Genomic DNA, 6730 nt, shown 5'->3' on the forward strand with positions numbered 1-6730 from the left:
TGGCTCCACAAGAACCATGTTGTTTCTGGGGAAATTGAAGGAAAATTGAACCATGACAGAAACTTTCAGAGCTGATTTGAGTGGGGGAATGGGACGACACTGAAGGTGGGTGGGTGGAGGGAGAGGGAGAGGGGAGGGAGGGAAATGGAAAGGGGAGGGAGGTGGAGGAGGAAGAGGAGGAGGAGGAGGAGGAGGAGGAGGAGGAGAAGGAGGAGGAGGAGGAGGAGAGGAGGAGGAGGAGGAGGAGGAGGAGGAGGAGGGAGGTGGAGGAGGAGGAGGAGGAGGGAGGTGAAGGAGGAGAAGAGAAGAGGAAGGTAAGGGAGGAGAAGGATGGAGGAAGGGAAGAGAGGGAAAAGTAGGAGAAAGAGCAGGGGAAATGGGAGAGGGAGGAGGAAAGGAGAGGAGAAGAGAAGAGGATGTGTAAGAAAATGGAAACTGATCCCTTTCGATAAAAACTGTATCTTGCTTGTGCTTTATGCCCGGCCTGATCAAGCTTTCAGTACAAGTGCTGATAGTGAGTTCCAGATAATTTACATAGGCTTTAGTCAACTTTGCTGAGGCACTCGTAAAGGCACTGACGTAAAGAAAGGGAATATTAAGTTGAATAAAAAAGTAGGTATGATATTGAAAAAACGATTTCTTCTCCATTTCTAAAACTTCCATTGCATGAGGAGGAAAATGCAAGAGCATACCTGTAGTCCCTATGTATTATCACGTGCCGTCTGTTCTTAAATGCGCATTTGTTTAGCGAGCCCCCCAAAATACAGAGAAGTAGTGGGGGAATAACGAAGAACGGTAGGATGAGAAGTTGTGAAGGAATAATGAAAGAAGGTAGAAAAGGGGAGAAAATCGAGTAACAAAGGGAGGTAGAATAAGAAGGAGGAAATCGGATAACAAAGGGAGGTAGAATAAGAAGGAGGAAATCGAATAACAAAGGAAGGCTGAATAAGGAGAGAAAAATAACGAAGGAAGGTTGAATAAAGAGGAGAAAATAAAGTCACGAAGGAAGGACGAATAAGATTGAAAAAAGCGAATCAAGAGGGAAGGTAGAGTGAGAGGGAGGAAAGCGAGTAACGATTACCCCGAATGCAAAAATGGCGTGAGCGTGTGAGCGAAATATGTAACTGGGTGTAAATTAAACAGACATTAAGGCCAGTTCAGTTAAATGGCTTGTTTTTAGCAACGCCGCCAGAAGTAACTGCAAAACAGAGGCGGTGGAACTGGCTTCCGCTTTCTTCCCTCGGTGAGGTGAGAATTGCCCGAATATCTTTTGTTTTTATCTCCCTTTTATTAGAGCTATTAAAAAGGGAGGAAAAACGGGTAACAGAGGGGAAATGAATATAAGAACTAAACAGAGGAAGAGCGGAGGTCGCGCGAGAAACAGATGGGTAATAGCAAACGTTCACTGTCACTGTTAATAGCGCAGCTTGCTATCCGTGTGGCTCTCGCAATTAACCTTCCCTTGCCCCTAATCACTTCAGACGACCGGGATCCATCATAACACCAGCTAATTGAATCAGCTGGAATTATCAGTAGTCATAACTTGGCAGTGACACCAGCCCCAGAAGAGGTTACCCCCCCTCCCGGCTGCCCAGGTGGCTTTAGGTGCCGCGATAATTGGGAACACACACGCACTAGTGATAGATAAGCGACTGGTCGAGGGCGCAAACATGTATATGAAAAGGAAGTTATGTTATGGTGCATACAAAGAGGTAGACATAAACCATTCACATACAGACACACACACACACACACACACACACACACACACACACACACACACACACACACACACACACACACACACACACACACACACACACACACACGTACAAACACACACACACGCGCAATACAAACGACGTATTATCCCTAAAAACGTGATCATCCATGACTAAGCTCCTTAATAAGTCAGGGAATTACACACACACAACAAAGTACAGCTCTCGTGTATCCCAAGTCACCTTAAGCTTGTAAATATAAATTCTTACTGCAAAGGCTTTCAAGACGATCCTAAGCTTTCAACTTTTGCCAGGTTCAACCGTATATAAAAGCTTAAGAAAAAAAAACTTTTACTTTTTTTTATTTATTTTTTTTTGCAACTGCAAGAACGATGATCTTGCATGTATAAACATTAAAAAAATATATTTTCTTCATTTTTATTTAGGTCTTTGGCGCTGAGAGACCGTAACGGCTCCTATGATATCAGAATGACTTGCGTCTCAGTGTCCTAGTAACGTTTATGGATCGCAAAGAGAAAGAAGAAAGAAGAAATTACGAACTCTTTCGTATTAATTTTTTTCACCACTTCCGTTTATTACTCCTTTTCTCTCAAGCGCTTTATGTATGTTTTTTTTCTCTCTCTCTCGTTGGCTATGACTCTGTCTGTCTGCCTCTCTCTTTATATATCTATCCGTCTCTCCCTACATCTCTCCCCTTTTTCTCTATCCCTCTCTCCTTTCACCTCTCTTTACCATCACTGTGACTGATCTCGTTCATTTCGCGTCTCTTTCCCCCCTTCTTCTAAACTGCCTATTTGAAGTCGTCGCGCGGCATTCCGAACACTCTCCTCCCACTCGAGCAATCGCTAACGTAATCTCTCAGACCACTTCCTTCGGCAAAGTTCCCGGTTCTTTGGCATTTTTTTTTTATCGTTTCTAACTTTTACCATGTCCTTGGCGATCCTTCTTTATTAATCCCGGACTTTAGGGCTGTCATTTCTTTCCGAAGCATGTATCTAGTTTTTTTTTTATGCTTTTGCTGCATGCGTTTTATCTTGTTTTTTTTTTCTGTGAATTTTGTATATTTCATTTTTATTTCTCCTTATTTAAACGTCATTTGAATGGGAGGGATGCCTCCTTTTCCCCAACCCCCCCTCTCCTTCTCCCTCTCCTTCTCCCTCTCTTTTCCCTTCACCATCATTTGAATCCCAGCAACGATATTCCCGCCTCGAATGTAGTATGGTGTAAACTGATTAAGTTAATAAACCTAATTATAAAATGTTCGCCCACTCTATATTTACCTGAAATATATAATGTCAGTAAAGATTAAGAGATGATGATAAGAATGACGTTCATTATAGCTGTATTTACACACACACACACACACACACGCACACACACACACACACACACACACACACACACACACAACACACACACACACACACACACACACACACACACACACACACACACACACACACACACACACACACGCGCGCGATTAAAGTAAATACAGACCCACAAGCGTATATTCCTTAGCCCTCCTACCTGTCCACTGAAAGAAAGAGGAAGAACCCAGGCGGCCGAGCGCCGTTTCCAGATGTCAAGCAAAGTGACACCTGGTCGCGCGAGTCTAGATGCTACTTGTGACGCTAACCGGGTGTCAAGGAGGGCCAGCGGCGTGCGAAGGAGGGAGACGGGAAGGGGGACGAAGGTAAAGAGCGAGGGCCAAAAAAGGAGTGCGAGGGGAGAGAAAGGGGAGATGGGAGAAGAAATGGTCCGCGTGGTGGGCGTTGTGACTCCTCCCTCTGCCATTGTGAGTCATCCAGACCGGAAAATGGACGCAGACAGGTAAAATGGACCTGCGGGTAGGTACGCGCGTGAATGTGTGCGACATTTTCTATTTCAAAGGTATAAAAGCTGCTGGGGAAGGGAGCAAGAGGGAGAGGGGTGTTGGGGCAGAGTTGGGAGGCAGAAGAAGGAAGGGGAAGGGAAGAAGGAAGGAGGAATGAATGGATGACTTGAAGCTGTCCTACGTCACTACTTCCCTCTGCTTCGCCTTTATGACGGTGCTAGAGTCAGTTGTCGCACTCATATTTACTCGATTACGCGGACTGGGGCACAGCCCGTATGCCACTTTGTGTGATAAACGCTCAAGCGATGACAGGACTACCTGCACTAAACCCATAAAGGTTACACGATACACTTGTATTTTCTTATTATACATATACATACTTAATTTTTTATGTTTCTCTATCAGGGAAGAACGTTTTTCATCCCTTATAATCATCCTAAATATGTCCTCCTGGTTAATTCTGGGCTGCTGATAACAAAAAAAGTCCTATCAAGGAACCTAGTTGCCTTGCCGTAACAATATGACCTGCTATGGGAACACTGGTGATCATGTCTTTGGAAAAAAATATGCATATCATGAAAACATGCAACAACACAAAATAACCGATGACAATTATGACTGCACATTTATTTGCTATACGTCGAATATAGCAAAATGCAGTGATATTATCTGAAAGTTCACTATAATAACGTTAATTTGAAAGAATGTAGTGATGGAGGTGATAGTTTGGTGGTGATAATGATAATGAGGATTGATTATTGTGATGATGTTTATACAGAAGATGAAGTAAAGGTGAAGAAAATGATGTCATAGATGGACAATAAAGGGAGAGACAGCTGCCGAAGGTGGCTTTGATAAACAATAAAGATGTGTATGTAACATTAGTAAAGCTTTGGGAAGCAAGGCTAAAACTTGTGACCTGAAGCTATAGATAGCATCACAACATCTTTACCAAATAAAGGAAGAGAGAGATAGAAAAAAAAAAAACAGTACAAAAATGTAATTGAAAAATATTTAAAAGTGAGCGATATTCTCTCATTAAGCTAAAAAAAAGTAGTTCCTGAATTTTTCAAAATTCTTTGATTTGAAAGGAACTTTTTGAAACATATTGAAAAAGTATAGTATTCAGAGAGTAATAAAAAAGAGAGAAAAATTGAAATACTGCGAAAAAGTAAAGCAAGTGCTAATGAAAATGCTTGCTCACTGCTGACTTTACATAGTAAAAATGTTGGACTTGTACTCTATATATTTGATCCATTTAAGTGAAACAATCGGATTAGGCATGAAACTAGTTTAGCCAGATTATACTATGAATCTGATTCTCCTTCTAAATTTTTCTAAATGAATGAAAAACGCACATAAACATTGCTATCGAAAGAATCGGGTCACACTTCTTAACCACAACGAAGGATAGACTATGGTATCTACTGTTACAACAAAACTGAGGAGGGGCATGAATATATAAATTCATATACTTATATCTAAGACTCTGACCACTTAGTGTGTATACAATATATATTATTAATGATTATTGATTTCCCAAAGTGGCAATTCTGATAAAGATGCGGGGAAGTAAACACCGAACTACATGAATAAGAATGATTTGTCAGAAAGAATGTTATAAGAAGTGTGAGAGCCGTGGCGTCATTATAAGAGTGCTGACGTCACATCCTCTCGTGTTCCTGTGTATGTGCGTGGTGTTAATTTCACTCTCTTTGCTTACGTAGTTTAAATGTGTGTCTCTTCGGAAACGTGGAAGTTGTGTTAATCATTACGTATCCTAACGTGATATGACCGAGTAAAAGTAAGAGCCTCCCCAGGTCAGGCAGGGTCAACTTACCTCCATAATTGGGTCTTATTCTCTTGTCATACCCTGTCTGAAGGGAGTCGAGGATGGCCGAGATGTTGACATCTTTCATAGTTCTGCGAAGAAACAAAGAGAGACAAAAGTTAGTCCTCTAAAGAGAATTGCAAATGCGCTGGAAGGAAAAGAATGCAACAACGACAATGGTATTTTTTTGGTAGTACAGTTTCAAAGAGAGAAAGGGGGGGGGGGAGGGAGATGGTGAGTGAGAGGGAGAGAGGGAGGGGGCGAGGGAGGGTGATGGAGAGTGTGTGAAAGAGAGGGGGGTTTAGTTGGATAGATAGATAAACAGATAGCTAGAATGATAGTTAGACAGATGATAGATAGATAGATAGACACACACACACACACACACACACACATTGATTGAGAGAGAGAGAGAAGGAGAGAGAGAAAACGTATAGCTTCAAAACGACAAAATCTCATCTTTCATAATAACTTATATCCTTATGACTCGCAAAGTTAGCGATAAGACGAACCATAATGATAATAAAAACCCGTAAAATTGAAATGATCAGGCACGATTTCCTCACACCCTCGCCGCTAAGTTGCCAGCGAGATTGGAAGGATTCAAAACCTTTTTTCTCCTTTCTTTCTCTCCTTAGAAAGCGGAGTAATTTCGTCGTTGAATATATAGGCGGAGTAGATATAGAGTTTCGCAATCTAATTTTCGTATCTTCCACTACTGCAGTACGCGAGGGTGTGGTACAAATACATTGCCTACTGATCTGTGTGGTATCTTGTACACAATACGCAACGCAAGCACGTACAAACACACACACACACACACACACACACACACACACACACACACACACACACACACACACACACACACACACATTGATTGGGAATAAAACGTTTTCTCTTCGCCATTGCTCCCTCCTTTTCGTTTGCCCAAAAATCCGTTTTACCCTCATATTCCTCTCCTTTTTGCTCTTCAGATTTATTCCTTTCATCATCAACCTTACATTGTCTCGGACCTGCATTTACATCTCTCTCTCACTCTCTCTCTCTCTCTCTGTCTCTCTCTCTCTCTCTCTCTCTCTTTCTCTCTCTATTTATCAGTTTAGCTCAGTCAAGCTTGCCCAGCTTTCTCTTTCTTCCTCTCTTTTCCTCTCTTTCACTGTCTCTGTATCTGTCCTTGACTATGTCTCTCTTTGCTTTTGTTAGTGCCTCTGTTTGTTTCTGGTTGTCTGTCTGTCTGTCTTTCTGCGTGTTTGTTTGTCTCTCTCACTCTCTCCCTTTCTCCCTCCGTCACTCCCCTTTCTCTATCTCTCCCCTTTC

General features: G+C 42.1%; 1 protein-coding gene across 8 annotated transcripts in view; it reads right to left on the bottom strand.

The window, feature by feature from the left end:
* LOC119581037 (gamma-aminobutyric acid receptor subunit beta-like) overlaps positions 1-5496 on the bottom strand; it is a 150097-nt gene extending 144601 nt beyond the window's left edge. For 6 of the 8 annotated variants that reach the window (XM_037929329.1, XM_037929328.1, XM_037929326.1 and 3 more), the window contains exon 1: positions 5420-5495. The gene's annotated coding sequence lies outside the window, so the exon portion shown is untranslated. Of the gene's footprint in view, positions 1-5419 lie in introns of all 8 variants that reach the window. The other 2 variants (XM_037929325.1, XM_037929330.1) reach the window with 2 other exon arrangements.
* Positions 5497-6730: the final 1234 nt, after the last annotated feature.

Source organism: Penaeus monodon, chromosome 14 (genome assembly GCF_015228065.2).
Source record: "Penaeus monodon isolate SGIC_2016 chromosome 14, NSTDA_Pmon_1, whole genome shotgun sequence".
Lineage (NCBI taxonomy): Eukaryota > Metazoa > Arthropoda > Malacostraca > Decapoda > Penaeidae > Penaeus > Penaeus monodon.